We start from the raw sequence: 18,164 nt of genomic DNA, 5'->3' as shown, positions 1-18,164 counted from the left end.
ATACTGATTATCCTGCATAATCCAAGTCTTTGAAAGCCCCCGACATGCCAAGTTGATTTGAAAAGACATGTATTGTGTGTGTGTGTGTGTGTGTGTGTGTGTGTGTGTGTGTGTGTGTGTGTGTGTGTGTGTGTGTGCGCGCGTGCGTGTGTGCGTGCGAGAATGCTGTAATTGCTCCTGGGAAGCTCCATGAATGTTTTGTGGACTAAAACCATCAACAGACCTTCCATCGGCATTGGGGGGGGGGGGGGGGGGGGGGGGAGATAGTGACTTTTCATTTTTGGGTGAACTGTTCCTTTAATCTCAAACACCAGCCACCTCCACCTCCACCTCCAACGGTCAACGTAAAAACGTGAATTTGTTTCCCGGCTTTGCTGAACGTTACGAAATCGTCTTTAGAAGCCCTCCAAACGTCTATATTTGCACAAGAAACATCTCTGTTTTTTAAGAGGGAAAAGATAAGCTGCCTTTCTTTGCGATAGAAGTTTCAAAATAGGCTTCTCTCTTCTTCCATCCTCGTCAGTGGAGTGGAAAGCTTTGTGAACTTGGGTGGGGGGGGGGGGGAGGTACTTGTGGGGTGGAAAATGTTAAATTGTGAAAGGAGTTGCTGAGCTGCATTGTGTCTATTTTAAGTGATTCAGTCGCTTCATGTGCCGTGCATTACAACCAGGCATCACTGCTCCAACACACCCAAGAGCTCGTCACATCAAAGGCCCACAGTAGGCGGATTGGAGAGGAGCATAATGATCCCTGAGCTCAACTGACCTATATGGGATGCAGATACAGACACTTTGAATGCACTGGATGTGGACACCAGCACACTGCGCCAAATTGAGCACAGGATTTATGAACATCTAAATTGATCATCAAAAAATCGTCCTCCACTTTTAGATGTTTCAAGTGCCACCAATATTTTCCTCAGAATGAGTTGTGCCTGGCGTCCGCCCGGGTAGTGCAGCGGCAGATTCCCTGCCTACCAGCACAAGGGTCACAGGTTCGAGCCCCCGTGTTACCTCCGGGTTGGTCGGGCATCCATACAGGCACAATTGGCCGTATCTGCGGGTGGGAAGCCAGATTAAAGGAACACTCCGCCCATTTTCAACCAGCTTTGTATCATTAGAACATCAGTAGTATATCAGAAAACTGTAAACGGTTTTGAAGTCTGTCATTTAATTTGACAGTTATTGAGTGTTAAAGTGTGGACCAGTGACATCACTGGTCCACACTAACTCAAATTAATAACTCATTAACTCAAATCAACTCTCAATAACTGTCAAACTAGATGAATGATGAATAGTTTGACAGTTATTGAGAGTTGATTTGAGTTAATGAGTTATTAATTTGAGTTAGTGTGGACCAGTGATGTCACTGGTCCACACTTTAACACTCAATAACTGTCAAATTAAATGACAGACTTCAAAACCGTTTACAGTTTTCTGATATACTACTGATGTTCTAATGATACAAAGCTGGTTGAAAATGGGCGGAGTGTTCCTTTAAGGGTATGTTGTCTATAGGGGTGGGAATCATTGGATGGCCCCACGATACGATATTATCACGATACTTAAGTCACGATATGATAGTATTGTGATACATTGAGCATTGTGATTTATTACCTTTTTTCCACTGCAAAGTATGTCCCCAAAGGAAAACTTTGTCAACATCTGTTTTATCTAAGATAAAGTTTCCAGTCTGTACATCTTACTTCAATCATTTTTATTGCAGCAAAATGGGATTGTCAAGCAGACAGACTGATGACCACTGTCATAAAGTCATAAATGTTGCATGCAGAAGGAACATCACCTCAGTAGGTAGGTGCAAGACAGATGGACAATAATATAAACTAGAAGAATGAAATAAAGTCCGCAAACTGAAAAATCAAGCTCCCGGTCATCTTACGATCTTCATCAGATGAATCCTGATGAAGATCCTGAGATTGAAATGTCAATAAACTGACCGTTGCACCCCCTCCCACGCGACGCGCTACGTCCCGTCGGTGAAACTCCTCACCGCCACGTGTATCGGAGGAAGCGTGTGCTACTCTACAGCAGAGGTGGTGGAGCAACGACTGGGATAGGGAATTGGCCATGTACTGTACAATTAAGTAGAAAACTGGGGTAAATCTAAATTAATTAATCAATTAATTAATCATCATCATCCATCCATCTTCAACAGAGGTAGCCATTCCAGCAGGGGACCCCAAACTTCCCTTTGCGTGGCGATATAACCTCTCCACCTATACCCTCAGAATAATAATGATATTATTATTAATAATAATAATAAATAAATAAAGAATGAGTTGTGCCTTCACTAGCAATGGCATATTTAGGTTTATCCCAATAAATACATTTTGAGTCATGTAGTAGGTGGTACTGTGGCTGAGACTCTGTCCAAACAACAGAGCTGCCTTGTTGTCTGGAGCTGGAGCATGTGCCGTCCAAAAGCATGCTATCAAAAGGCTGGAACAAAGACAATTGTGACAAGATGTTCTTAGTTAGGCTGGCTAGTGGCTAAATGATTAACCGGAGGGATCTGTTGCTCTTGCCTGTCTTTTATGGGTTTTGGAAGAAGAGCTTGGCACCTATTTCACATGTACACAAAACCTAGACGGGGGGAAGAAGAAAAACCCGGGCGGCGTGCCAGCGCTCACACCCACCTGCGGTCCCGTCCGACGCCGCGCATGTGTTTGCGTAGCTCGCTGTTTGAGCACAAGCATGTGCAGAGGCCCGCGTACGTGTGTGTGTGTGTGTGTGTGTGTGTGTGTGTGTGTGTGTGTGTGTGCAGTCTGAATCATGGCTGATCAGGCCCTAACGGTGACATCTCTCACTGACCGTCCGCTCACCGTGAACTCATTCACCCCAGCTAACAAGCACGCACCCCTCCCCCGCCCCTAAACTCAGCCGACAACACCGACCCCCCCCCCCCCACACACACACACACACACACCCCCTTCCCTCCCCCGCTGACCTACACCCCCACTCTCTCTCCTCCCCAACACTGCGCTTCCACCTCCTCCCCTATGGGGGCGAGCATTGTCAATTTCCTGGAATGACACACCAGTTTTGCCAACAGCAGCGGTGGCTGTGCTGGTGGTGGCAGGTGGGGGTATGTCTGATCGCAGCCCACACACCAAGGCTCCCCCCAGGGCCGGGGGTCCACATGACCCAGTCGCTGTTCAGCTCAGGACAGGACATAAGACACTAGTTACTAGACACACGCATAACACACACACACACACACACACACACACACACACACACACACACACACACACACACACAGTAAGGATGACAGTAAGACATTAAGGAAGGATGCTTTCTCTGACTGGGAACAATTGCTTTCGTTCCGTGCCCGAGTACGATTGCCAACCGTCCCCCCTCCCCCGCTGGTCAGCTTTCACATTACAACATTTCCTCCGTGCTCGGGAAACACTTGCAGAGTACACTTGCGTCATCGACTACGCCTGGAGTGTATCCTCGCCCTGTGTTTTTGTCTACGTGGTTCGGTAAAGTTGGCGTTCACATTCCCAAGCGTTCCCCAGACCACCTTTTCACGTGGACCCTGTCACGGTTCGCTGTTCCGCGCCCGAGCACGGAATTCAACGTTCACACTCATCAAAGGAACCCGGACCTGGGGTCAGTTTGGGGACAAGTGTGCTCGGAAACGGTCCCGGGGCCCCCGGTGTGAAAGCACCCTAAAAGAGAGGGACGGAGTGTGTGTGACATCACCCATTGGTTTGTGGACTCCCGTTTTGAAGCCTCTAGTTTGGTGTTTTGGCGGCTGCCATCTTGGTTCTCACGCAGCTCACGTGAGACCAGGCGTTTTCACTGAGCTGCAGGTCCGCCTGTCCATGATGGGCGAGCTGCGCCATCACTGAACAGCACTTGACAGGCAACCTGTCAATCACGCCCAAAACATGGTCTTTTCTATAGAGGGTATGCACCATAGATATATATAAAGGCTAGATAGCTTACCCGCGCTGCCGGCCAATGGAGAGCGACGTGGTCGCATGGCGGCCATCTTGCCACGGGGAGCTCAGCTTTATATATATCTATGGGTTAAAAAAACGCTAACATTTTATTATTATTTTTGGCTCCAAATTACACCAAACTTAAACCGAAGCATCATCATCATGAGATGAATTCACGCACCTAGTTTCATCCATTTACATAGGAGTTATGAGCATCTGTTGTTGGGTTAGTATTATCTGTTGTCAGCAATCATAACTCCTAGGAAAATGGATGAAACTGCATGAAACTTTGTGCCTGAATCCCTCTCATGGCATAGATGCTTCGGTTTAATTTTGGTGTAATTTGGAGCCCATCAAAAAAATAGTGTTTTTAGTGTTTTTGGCCGTTTATTTGCCGTATCTCGGGAACGGAATATGCTTATAATAAACCAAACCGTTTGTAAATCCGTCAAGATTTCAGCGAGTTATGAGTATTTTTGTCTGTGCAGGTCACTCACCCTCCAACAGCTACCATAGAACGTACACCGTGGCAAGATGGCGGCCGTTCAACGACGCTGGTGACTCCGCCTTAAGCCATCTAGCCTTTATATATATATCTATGGTATGCACACCCACTGGAACACGCCCCCTCAATCGGGAATGAGTGTCAAAATGAGTGTCAAATTCCTCCCTGAGCAGCAGGTGTCAGTTATCTAGGCTGATTACTGCATTCAAGCTCAAGTCTTGCTGTGACTCAGTGGGCGTGACCCCACAGTGACTTCTGCCTCTGTGACATCACATGCATACCCTCTATAGTCTATTTGACTCTAAACGGGTGACCTATATAAAAATTCACCCCCGTACAGTTGTCACGAAACCTGAAATTAGCTTTAGAGACCAAAACCATTTTTTGGAACCAGGCTGAAAACATGTTTTATATACGCTGAAAGACGAGCATTTTAACATGTGGGTGGATGGGGATTGACTCGCTCTTGCAGCCCGCCTCAAGTGGCCAATCGAGCAACTGCAGTTTTTATTACTTGGCATTGGCCTCAATACGACGAAGAAAGTCTCCACACACACAGACACAGACACAGACACAGACACACACACACACACACACAGACACACACACACAGACACACACACACACACACACACACACACACACACACACACACACACACACAGACACACACAGAGCTCTAGAGACTTGGATGACACACATTCACAATGTCTGGGAGCACTGAAGGAGCAATTAAACTTTAAAAATACCCGACTAAGAATGTCAAAAGAGTGTGTGTGTGTGTGTGTGTGTGTGTGTGTACGCACGCGTGTCACATAACCTGTGAGCATCCAAACAACACTAGTTAACTATTGGAGAGAATCTGGCAATACATCTGAAAAGCAGAGAACAAAACAGGCCGCTGGTTTATAATTCCCTGGAGGACAAGATACTCGACTGTCCAACACCGTATGACACCACTATCACAGAGTCACTCTGAGTACAGTCTGACTGTCCAACACTGTATAACACCACTATCACAGAGTCACTCTGAGTACAGTCTGACTGTCCAACACTTTATAACACCACTATCACAGAGTCCCTCTGAGTACAGTCTGACTGTCCAACACTGTATAACACCACTATCACAGAGTCCCTCTGAGTACAGTCTGACTGTCCAACACTGTATAACACCACTATCACAGAGTCACTCTGAGTACAGTCTGACTGTCCAACACTGTATGACACCACTATCACAGAGTCACTCTGAGTACAGTCTGACTGTCCAACACTGTATAACACCACTATCACAGAGTCACTCTGAGTACAGTCTGACTGTCCAACACTGTATAACACCACTATCACAGAGTCACTCTGAGTACAGTCTGACTGTCCAACACTGTATAACACCACTATCACAGAGTCACTCTGAGTACAGTCTGACTGTCCAACACTGTATAACACCACTATCACAGAGTCACTCTGAGTACAGTCTGACTGTCCAACACTGTATAACACCACTATCACACAGTCACTCTGAGTACAGTCTGACTGTCCAACACTGTATAGCCACTTCTTAACATGCAGTGGAATCCGTATTATAACCTGCTCCTAGCCGGTTGGCCTGCACGTTAAACAACAATTAGCCGGCCTACGCGCACTCCCGCGAGTCCGTATCTTATCTACCTCGACCGCCGGTATAAGATCCGCTTGCACGCAATCGCAGCTCATGTTAAACAGTAGCAGGTCATTATCCGCAGATCTGAGTGGGCGGGTGTGACTCACTTCACTTCACTTCACGTTCACTAGTTTATTAATTAATGAATCGTTCGGGCAATCGCTTATATCAACGAGCAAACTCACGGTTTCCTCAAGTGCTGCAAAAACGGCTTGAATTGTTTGGCCGTGTGATCCCAACGCGCTTCAGCAGCAGGCAGCCAGGTCCATTGCATCAGGAGGAACGCTTACTGCTGCGCTGCTTGCTTGCTCCCATGTCAGGAAAAAGCCTAACTTTTGTGGGGAGAAATACATTGAAAACTAGTCAGATATGACTTGAAATGCCACTTGTAAAATAAATCACCCACAGTGATTGACGACAGTCCGACCACTATTTTGACTGGGCGGCTTTATGTAACCTAGGCGAAGCGCTCATTTTTGGCACATTGCCACCCCTCGTTGGAATGGACTCTGTTAAAACAGCACGTTTTTTGAAGTCTCCAGATTTGTCGCTAACGTTGATGCAGCCAATTCTATTGTGTGAGGCAGGCAGTGTTGTGTGACTGTGCACTGTGCACACTGCGGAGAGGATAGGAGCTGACTGACTGATAGGCTATCAAACTTTTGTGGGGAGAAATACATTTAAAACTAGTCAGATATGACTAGTTGCCACTTGTAAAATAAATCACCCACAGTGATTGACGACGGTGCGACCACTATTTTGACTGCCTCATAGCTAAAGCTGTTTCCTATCACATTGCTTGTTTTCGATACATGCTACCGCGCCGCGGACTCTCTCTCTCTCTCTCATACTCTCTCCCTCTTGCAAGTCGTACTGTAGTTCAGTCTCTTGTGAGGTTAAGCCGGATTGGGATGTACATGTTTGAAATGATCCTGTGCTCAGCAGACACTGAGCTTGCCAGAAGGATTTCGTGTCCTTGGTTGTAGACCCCCGTCTTAAGACATGGGCAGTCTGCTCAGGCTTTGTTTGGATTTTCTGCTTTCTTGGAATTTTATCACTTTAACGTCAGGCAAAACTATGGTACACAGAGAGAGCGAGGGAGAAATGCTAAAACATTCTTTTGAATATTTCCATTTGTTACATTGTGTTTTTGAGACCCCCGAAATTACACTCACATAAAATTCTGCACACCAATAACGCAGATAAGCTACTCGTTAGTCGTTATTACTCATGCCTTCACAATATCGTCAAAGAAATGCTTGGAGACGGGTTTTTTTTTAAACAGATTTGTGCTTATGTCATTAATTAATCATACCTTGCACTTGTGTCAAAATAAGACGTTATATATCATCCATACAGTATGTTCCCTTAAGCAGCATACATTATAGGGAATCCAACTGTAAGATGCAGATTTTCTAATGACGTGACGGAGGTGGAGAGACATTTTGACAAGACACTATAATTGACATTTTGTGGCAGACTGCTTCTCCGCAAGGCTCAATGTGTGCGAGTGCACAGAGACAAACATGCACACAGGAGAGAAGGCTCAATGTGTGCGAGTGCACAGAGACAAACATGCACACAGGAGAGAAGGCTCAATGTGTGCGAGTGCACACAGACAAACATGCACACAGGAGAGAAGGCTCAATGTGTGCGAGTGCACAGAGACAAACATGCACACAGGAGAGAAGGCTCAATGTGTGCGAGTGCACACAGACAAACATGCACACAGGAGAGAAGGCTCAATGTGTGCGAGTGCACACAGACAAACATGCACACAGGAGAGAGCGAGAGGTTTCAATTGCAACTCCTCTCTTACAAAAAGAAAAGGAGAAAAAAACACACCCGAGTGTGTATATCATGCACAAATAGACTCACAAACACGGCGTGCAATGCATGCATGCAATCTGCAGCTCTCTCTCTCTCTCTCTCACACACTCGCGACCCCCCTCTCTCACTCTCTGCCCCTCTCTTTTCCCAGCACTGGAAATAACTTCAAAGGGGGCTCGCTAGCCTTGAGGAGAGCGAGAGAGCAGGGTCCGGTTACAGCCCAGCAGCTGGGAGGGCCCTACAGGTGGGGCCGACACTCCTCCTCCTGTAACACTATCGCCGTAAAGGGATCCCTCCGCTTCTCCCCGCAAAGAATGAAGACTTCCTCCCTTTTGTCTCCTCTGCTGGGACGAAAGGAACAATTAGCCCGAGCGAGGCCCGCCGTCCAGCTTTTTATTTTGGCGGTCTAAACCGGCGCCAAAACAAAAGGAGGGGCCTCGACGAACGAATGGACGACGACGACGACGTCGGGGAGAACGACCGCTTCTTTGGGGGTTCCGAGAGAGATTTGTCGTCGTCGTGTCAAAGGGATCAACCGTGTTTTTGTGATGTGCGAAACACCTAACTGTGGGCTTCCTTTGGCAAGGAACCACGTGGCTGACGTGACTGGAGACAAAGACCAAGGGGTCAGTCAGCCTTGAGAAGTAGTGTTGAGACTGTCAACAGTTTGTTTGTTGTTGTGCTCAAAACAAGCCGGCCTGGTGATGTGAGCTAACAGTGCAGTCATCCTCTGTCCTCAACAACCATCCCCCCGCCCCCCCCCCCGCCCCATCAGTCGCTGTCCCCTCCTTAACCTCCCCCGAAAATCACCTCCACGCCACCTTCGTAGCAACGGGCAAAGCAAACAAGTGTCATGGTTTCAGCGTGAGCAGGGGACCCTGGGCAGAGGACACCCAATATCATGTAAATGTCCTGATATGTAGCACAAGGCTCTGGAGTTGACAGCTTTAACACTGAGCACGACGCCCCAGCTTGTGACTCTATTAGCTCTCTGCGAGTGGAGCCCGAAACCGTCAATGGCGTGTGCGTGCGTGCGTGTGTGTGTGTGTGTGTGTGCGCGCGTCTAAGTGTGCGTGTAAGTGTGTACGCACACTCAAAAGTCTCCCTGGTGTCACTTTCAGCGCTTCAGTCCTCCAAACCCAAAGTGACATGAACAAAAGGACAGGCCGACAAAGTTCAAGGGTCAACATCGAGCTGGATGCCACCATTTTGGAAAGGGGAGGGAGGGGGGGTGGTGGTGGAAACAACTGCCCCCTTCGCCGAAAAGATCACGCCATCTATGAGCAAAGATAAAGTAACAAGCAAACATATTGTCTCCGTGCACCAGAGCCCGCTGTCCTTATGAGGACACTTACTAAAGTGGGTGAAATGTACAGATATATTATTGGCCAGCTTCAAGGTGTCACAGTGAATTAATTTGCATGATTAACAATGCAACAAGCAGAGGAAAATGCGACTCATTAATAAACAATATGTGTTATTCACACACATTTCTGACAAAATTTCAACTTTTAATGTACCTGTCCAACTGCCTGGTTTAATTGGCATGTCTTGTTTTGTATGCACGCACTATAGACCAAATCACCGTGACGTCACCATGTAAACAAATTTACTTCCGGGTACCACTTGGGGAAGGCGGCAGGTTTAAATGTGCGTGTTGTCAAATAAATGCTGTCAAACCCTCTCGTTGTTTTCGGCCAACTACTTTCAATTTAAATGGTTAAACGGTTGGTAAACATGCTTGTCCGACGTATCTAGCCTTTCTTCTGTGTTTGTTTTATGTAGTGTTAGCTAGCTAATAACGTTTGTTTGTCTGTCAAACTCGCTGTTTTTTTGCAGACTCGTTAACGTTACAGACAGAGCTACTGACGCCACGTTAATTTAATTTAGCTTCAAGTCTACTCTGGTCTGGTCCAACAGGTAAATTAGCTAGACTGGTCTCCACTAACGTTAGTGAAAGTGTTGTTATGAATGATATTAAACAACAACACAACACGGACGAACCATTTTTGTCTTCTTTGTCTGTTTTTGTCTTCAACACGTCAGTTTGTGCCGTCCACCGCCATTATAATGTGTGGACCCAGGGGTACCCGGAAGTAAATGTAAACATCCCCGCTGATTTGGTCTATAAATAAAATGTTTAAAAGATTTCAATTTACGAAGAGACTACACTCAGGCTCAGGCAAAACGTAGGTTTTGTCACACAATTAATCCCGAACGGCTACTAATTCCCTAACTGAGGCAGACACTGCCGTTCAAGTTCCCTGTGGTGGGAATTTGCTGCAATGTTAGCGCAGCTAGCTTTCAGCCCAGTGCTAGCGCGGCTAGCTTTCAGCCCGACGCTAGCGCGGCTAGCTTTCAGCCCGACGCTAGCGCGGCTAGCTTTCAGCCCGACGCTAGCGCGGCTAGCTTTCAGCCCGACGCTAGCGCGGCTAGCTTTCAGCCCGACGCTAGCGCGGCTAGCTTTCATCCTAAATGCTAGCGCGGCTAGCTTTCAGCCCAACGCTAGTGCGGCTAGCTTTCAGCCCAATGCTAGTGCGGCTAGCTTTCAGCCACTGCAGTATTTGAGCGCTCCCCCAATTTCAAAGCACCCACCATTCCTGCTCCTCCTCAACCCTCGCCATAAAAACAAAAGTTAATGTCACTACTTAATGAGCTATGATTAATGCTGCCGCAGGAAGGCCACAGAGCCCGGGGGAGCCAGGAGGCTGTACATACCTGGAGCAGTCACTCCACTGCATGTGTATGGTGTGTGTGTGTGTGTGTGTGTGTGTATGTGTGTGTGTGTGTGTATGTGTGTGTGTGTGTGTGTGTGTGTGTGTGTGTGTGTGTGTGTGTGTGTGTGTGTGTGTGTGTGTGTGTGTGTGTGTGTGTGTGTGTGTTGGAGGAGGGGGTTGCTAAAAGTGGACCGAGGGGAGGATTGCAGTCATCAACACCTAGGCTCTGAGTGGCCTTTGATGTTGCGCGGGTGTCTTTGAAGGCCCCGGCCCGTGGAGGAATGCTGCTCCCCCCGAAAGCCCCCGCAGTTGTGGAATGCGGCGCAAGCTGCTGCTCGGCCCGCTGGAATGGGATTAGAGCACAGTCCCATATTACCCTCCACCCCCTCCCTCCCTCCCTCCCTCCCTCCCTCCCTCCCTCCCTCCCTCCACCCCGCACACCCTCCCTCCCTCCACCCCGCACACAGCCCCCTCCCTCCTCTCGCCAGCCCTCTGGAGTGGACAACATGGCGGCCCCTTGCCCTGGACGCTGGTGCAGGAAGTGGAGGGGGAAGCGAGGATGGACTAGGAGTGTTCTCGACTGGGGGGGGGGGGGGGGTTCCTCTCTCCTCCTTTTCTGCCCCCCCCCCAGTCGTCATCTTGGGGCAGTGGTTCTCAACGTGGGACCACCAGGAGTCCTTGATGGGGGTTCCAGGCGGTCCCCAGCAAACTAATAAATTGTTGAACTTATTCAACATTATTAGAGATTCTAGAGAATGTACAAGAATAACTATTTTGCTCATAGTTTCACTGTCATCTCTCTACCTACAATACACAGTGTTGGAATTATGTAACAACAACAAATATCCTAGATTTGGGTCAGAGAGGACAAATCACATTCAAAAGTCCGTGTCCGTGGACTAAATTAGTCAGTGCAGGCTTTCAATCAAAGCAAACGGCAGCTGATTACACCGACTGGTTCCTGTGGGTGAAGCCGTTCAAATCAGTGGAATCAGCTGCTGTCGTGTTGGAATAAACCTGCCGACTCTTGCCTCGGGCCAGACCGTCCAATCAGACTCTGCCTCTGTCCAGGCCGTCCAATCAGACTCTGCCTCGGGTCCAGACCGTCCAATCAGACTCTGCCTCGGTCCAGACCGTCCAATCAGACTCTGCCACGGTCCAGACCGTCCAATCAGACTCTGCCTCGGTCCAGACCGTCCAATCAGACTCTGCCTCGGTCCAGACCGTCCAATCAGACTCTGCCTCGGTCCACTCCACCGAGTTGGCTGCTTCTGGTCTGGCATCAGGACACTGAACAGCTGAGCCATGTCAACAAATGAATGTGAGCTAGGCAAACTACCCTTGATGCAATCTCATTTCAACTGATTTCATTTAGAGATGCTGCGATCGAGATTTTTCAATTCCGATCCGATTTCGATATTTTAGCTCAAAACCGATCCGATTCCGATCAAATTTCGATACCCGATTCGATACCGATTTCGATCCGATACCGATACAGCACATATTTAAGTCTCTCTATGCTGTCTGATAGCTAGCAGGCAACACACATTTTTAGGGTTAGGTATGTATGTGTGTGCTTTGGTAATATAGTATGTAAACGATTTAGTTCATCTAATTCATTTGATGTAAAACTAAAACATAACAATCAAATTAGGGCTGGGCGAGATGGATGATTTAATATTCCATAGCTCTGACCTAAGCAAATCTGACATCACTATTGTGATATAATATTTTTTTTAGTAAAGTGTATCACTCAAGTCAATACAAAAAATAATGGCTTTTATAGAACCGAAAGCCTAGCTGCTTAGTCTGCAGATAAAACATAAAAAATTACATTTAGACTCTTATTGGCATGACGGCAACATATAAGCGGTCTGATTTTGCATGGGGCCAGTTCTATAGTGAGGCATGGAAAGCCTCACTATACGCCATCATATCTGTGTCGTTTCACTTTTGACTGAAAAATGATGCCTGTAGTCTAGATTAAAGAAAATACATGTATGTGATGTTGACAATTATGTAGGCTATGTGCGCATTCGTTTTCCTTATAGATCATGAGTGCTCCGCAGCTAGCTACGTTAGCTTGCATGTAACGTTTAGCGTTAGTTGATTTTGGAGACACAAACCCTGGACGTTTCATTTTGAGTAGGCTAATGCATGAGGTTCTCTATGGTTTACGCCAGCTCTGGGAGTATGAAATGCTTTAAATGCGGGGGTTTTGGTCACAACAAGCTTGTGGAGCGCTGCCTTGCAACTAGATAGCCTAACCAGCTAGCTAACGTTAGCCATCATCACAACAGCTAACGTTACGTTAACGGCAAAACAAATCCGCTGCCTCATCCCCACGTTTGGTTTAGAGTAACGGCAGCTCAGACTTTCCCCTAATCTCAGAAACCTTGCGGGACATGTATTGCAAATTGCAATAGTGGTTGTTTTGTTATAATTTGAAACTGTCAAACTGGTGCGGACGCGTGATTTCGAATCGCACATAGGTTAAGGACGGGTGTGTCTGACGTTTTGGCCCTGGCCATCCTAGGCTCAACGCGGCCTCTTTGCTGCTGCTGCTGCATGCTGGATAGAAATCCTGGAGCGGAGTCATGGAATGGAGTGCTTATATCGGAGCCTTGGATCGGTCATTTTCGCTGGAATCCGATCCGATCCGATCCATGTTTTTTGGCTGATATCGCGCCGATATCCGATCACATGATCGGATCGCAGCATCTCTAATTTCATTGATTGATTTCAACTCAACAGCGTATCAACAAAATAATAAAACAGAATATATCTTTGAGGAGATTCATTTATCGATCCTCATCACTACATGCAAACTACATGTAAGGTTGTGCTAAGATTTTTCATTTTGTCAAACAGCTGAGCCATGTCAACAAACATGGGCTACAGTAGGCAAACTTTAAATGGATGTTAGCTGGTGGTGGCTACTGCTAGCTTAGTTAACGTTAACATGATTGTGTTTGTTTTGGGAGAATGCACTCATTGGAGCAAGCTCCTTGAAGAGTGTGTGAAATGATCCATTGGTCTCTCTTTTGAGTAACGTTAGCCAGTCCTTCACCCACAGATGTTAGCCTTTTTTTAGCTCATATTTTTCCTCCAGCATATCAATAAGTAGGCTATTAATGCACTGATAGCTCTCTTCCTATTCTCCGGGACAGGCATAATGAAAGAAAGTAGCCAGCAGCAGAAGAAAACCCGATACAACACGTCCAAATTGATATTATCCAGCGAGAAAATGATACAAAATAAGATACAAAGACGCAAGTTACAATGACACTCCCCACGTGATACAGTATGAATCTACTGTAGTGAGAGAGAAAGGGAAAACAATGACAGATGAAACATTACCAATCTAGCTAGCTTGTTTTAGTGAAACAAACTACCGTGTTGCATGAGACTTGATTATTTTTTAATTGCTTTGTGTGAATGTCAAGTTTCATGAAAATTAAGTTTCATGCAAATTGCAACCTGCAACTAGTTGCGTGAAAGTTTCACCATGTAAAGCCGGCCTAACGAGCTGACAATTCAGTCATCCGCTTAAGGACTTTCTAAATAACCCTTAACGTTAACGTTAACATTAATATTAATGTTGTTTTGAGTCATGCTTTATAGCCACAGTTAAACTCCATAATGTAATCTTAACATCACGAGTATTTTGATAGAAGGTTTGCTGCTTCGTTAGTTGAAATACCTTTTTATCCTCCAAACGTGCATCAATAAGGCTATTTACGTTTTATTTAAAGGACAGTATTTTTGAAAGTTTTAAATTTCAGCCAATTTCCTCACTTTCATTCAAGCCAATTTCAGTGTGTGGCCATGTCTTAATTTCAAAATCCAATTATGCAACATGCGGGAGTGGCAGCAGCAGCGGCCGCCGTGCGGAGATCAAACGTGTGCGAGGCGAGCAACTGGCGTGTCATCAAAAAACCTAAACCTAAAAGCCTGGAGCTCTAAGATCATAGTCGTAGATTAGGGGCATGGAAAACACCTCCGATGACCACAGCCAAATATCCACTGTAGCCCTGGCCGGGCATATCAAAGTGCAGCGCCGCACTATGAAATCAGCCAGGGTGACCATGGACTTATCCTTTGCCATGCCCACCCTGTGTATGTGTGTGAAGTGTGTGCGTGTGCGTGTGTGTGTGTGTGTGTGTGTGTGTGAAGTGTGTGCTTGTGCATGTGTGGTGTGTGAGTGACAGCCGGCAGTTACTGCAGGAGATGAGTGTTCTAATCCAGCCGCTCCTCAGAGGGAAGACAGACAGGGCTTTCTGTAAAGGTCAGGTTCATTCTGTCCACACACACACACACACACACACACACACACACACACACACACACAAAGTGAGTGACCTTCCACACAACAACTGCACAAACAGAGCCATTGCAGCCATGTATGCTGTTGTCTGTCAGCAGCTTGGCTACGTGATGCTAGGCTAACCTGTACACCAGTTGGCATCCTTCAATTGTTTACTGGAGGTTGTAGACCCCTTATAGGGCTGAGCAATTAATTAGTTAATACTTCCCTAATGCGTGCATTTATGAACTGTCCCCTTAAAAAAAAGTACTACCTTGTGTTCAGTCGCGTCCTCGTTCAGGCGTCCACTCAAAGCGAAGCTGTCGGCATGCGGATGGATGACACGAGCCAAAACACTGAGCCAACAAATAAACTAGGGATGCACGATATATCGGCAATCATATCGGTATCGGCCGATGTTGGTAATTATTTTGCATCGGTCAGATGTTACAATGTTAATATCGGTTATTGTATCAGCCACACTTTTCACATTGAGAGCATAAATATATGATTTATGGGCTTTTCCAAATGTTTGGGAAATAAAGAAATGTATTCGGCTTCTTTTTCAAATTCAGTGTGTTTACATGCAGTCTTTACATGTTTTTTTCAGTATGTACAAAATTGTATTATCATAGAAACTTGTTTTTATACAGAGCATATCAACATCAGTAAATATCGGTTATCGGCCATAACAGCAATGTTAATATCGGTTATCGGCGTCAGGCAAAAAATGTGGTATCGGCATTCCTAAAATAAACTAGAGCAGCTTAAAAAGAAGGCAGTGTCCGTCGATTGGACACATTCAAGCAATGTGGTTTGATTTCAACTGTTCCAAATATTCAATAAATATAGCCATACTTCATCCGTGTGTGTTTCCTTAAATTAATTTAAAATCACAAAGATAAGATATGCACTCCATTACAAAAAAGGAAATCCTAAGTTAGGCAGCTTTAATACCTTGTCAGAGAACTATGAAGGCAGTGCGAATACAACGCATATAAAATAAATAATTGTTAATAACAATAATTGTGGTAAAAACTTGAAATAATCGTGATATTGATGTGAAGTCATATTGTACAGCCCTACCCCTTACTTACAGTATGCATATATATATATATATATATATATATATATATATATATATATATATATATATATATATATATATATATATGTACACATGTAATGAATGTGTTTTTCCAACAGTAAGGCTTCCCCCTCTCTCTCTGCTCCCCCCTCAGCCGCTGGGCAGAGAGAGAGGGAGGCTAGGTGGAGCGGCAGTCAGCATTAGCGCTGGTTTCAGGTTTCGCCCGCCTCTGCCTTGTTTTCTTTAGGAAACACTTACTGGGGCTCCTACCATCTCCAGAGGAAGCGCTCGCCTACATCACTTCCGGGTCGGATGTCTAAGGTCATGCTGCACTTGGGGGGGGGGGGGGGGGGGGGGGGTGTGGCTTTGGGGAGCGGAGCGGCAATTAAAGCACATGTGGAATGCGTTTAGCGTCACCAGCAATTAACCTCATGAGTTACTTTCAATTGCACCGACCTTAAAAGAAAAACAGTGGAAGAAGGGGCAAGGGGGATTTGACACATTGATTTTTCTTCGTGAAAACCTGGCGCGAGCGGCCGGCATCGCTCGCCGTCTCAAAACCTTTCCCCAAGTCTTTTCTTGGCTGCCTTTTTGCCTGCTGCTCCCCCTCCTGCCCCCCAGCCCACCCCCCTCCTGCCCCCCAGCCCACCCCTCTCTCTCTCTCTCTCTCTCTTTCGCTCGCTCTCTTGTTTCTGTGAATGGCGGCACGATCACCTTTCATGACGACCTGGAGAGGAGGAAACAGGAGGAACGCTCGCTCCATCCAGGAGCTCCGGCCTCTCTGAGGAGCTCATGATATTCCAGAGGAAATGAGAATGTGAATAAACAAAGCCAGGGCCATTTCCTGGAATAATGCCAGGGAGAAACGTAGGTTAGATGGGTGGTGGTTGGGGGGGGGGGGTCCATGGAGTGAGGGGGGGGGGGGGGGGGGGGGTGGGGGGGGGGTCCATGGAGTGAGGGGAGCCATCCCACAGCTTCCACCTGATATTCCTTGAGGGAAGACCTTGGAGAACCGGAAGCTATTCAGAAGCACTTCAAACCACCACCGTTCTTCTCTGCTCTGCTGTGGCTTTAGGGAAGCGACCGCCGCAACATCAACTCAACCTTCCAACAAAGCCTTCCCTAGGACCTTCATTTGTCATCATTTCCGGCAAAACACAAGAGATTTCATTGATGTTGACTATTTAACCACGAGTATTCCCGGGACGTCTGTGACTGGAGTTAATGCTAAAAAAAACGCACCAGGGGAGTTTACAGCAGGAACCGTCTTTCTGCTCTTACCGCTTCTCCACTCGCTTATTCTGCCCAATGATCAGGTTAGACAAGTGCCTCTATTCAGAGCTACACAGTAATACCCATATCCCCAAAGAGAGGGAGAGAGAGAGGGAGGGAGAGAGAAGGGAGATAGGGAGGAGGTGGAGAGAGAGAGAGGGATGGAGAGAGAGAGGGAGGAGGTGGAGAGAGAGAGGGGGACGGAGAGAGAGAGGGAGGAGGTGGAGAGAGAGAGGGGGATGGAGAGAGAGAGAGAGAGGAGGTGGAGAGAGAGAGGGGGATGGAGAGAGAGAGGGAGGAGGTGGAGAGGTAGAAAAAAATTCCATCTGAGAGATTAGCAGCGGGCGAGCGAGCCGGTGCCGGGCTCCCTGACTCGCCCAGTCCTCTCTCTCTTACCCGCTAGTCTCTTGTTCTAAAGCAAAGCATGTCTTTGATACTCGACTAGAAGGAATCTGGAGGCGTTACAGGTTTCTTTTGTGCTCCGTGCTGCACAGAGAGTCTGTGTGTGTGTGTGTGTGTGTGTGTGTGTGTGTGTGTGTGTGTGTGTGTGTGTGTGTGTGTGTGTGTGCGCCAAGGCTGGGATTTCTTTTCTTCAACCCCCCCTCCCCCCCGCTCTCTCTCTCTCTCCCTCCTCTCTTTGCCTTCATCTCATTCTCCCCTCCCCCCACCCCAAACTCTAATCAGTGAATCAGGAAACCTTTCGGGCTTTACAATCTCAAAACTATTTCTTCTTCTTTTTGCATAATAAGGGTCAGACTCTTCTGAAAGTTTACATTAAACGCAATCTTGTTGTATTTGGGGATCAAAGTGGCCATATTTG

The sequence above is a fragment of the Poromitra crassiceps genome (genome assembly GCF_964638095.1).
Source record: "Poromitra crassiceps genome assembly, chromosome: 10".
Taxonomy (NCBI): domain Eukaryota; kingdom Metazoa; phylum Chordata; class Actinopteri; order Beryciformes; family Melamphaidae; genus Poromitra; species Poromitra crassiceps.
This window is presented reverse-complemented; position numbering follows the sequence as displayed.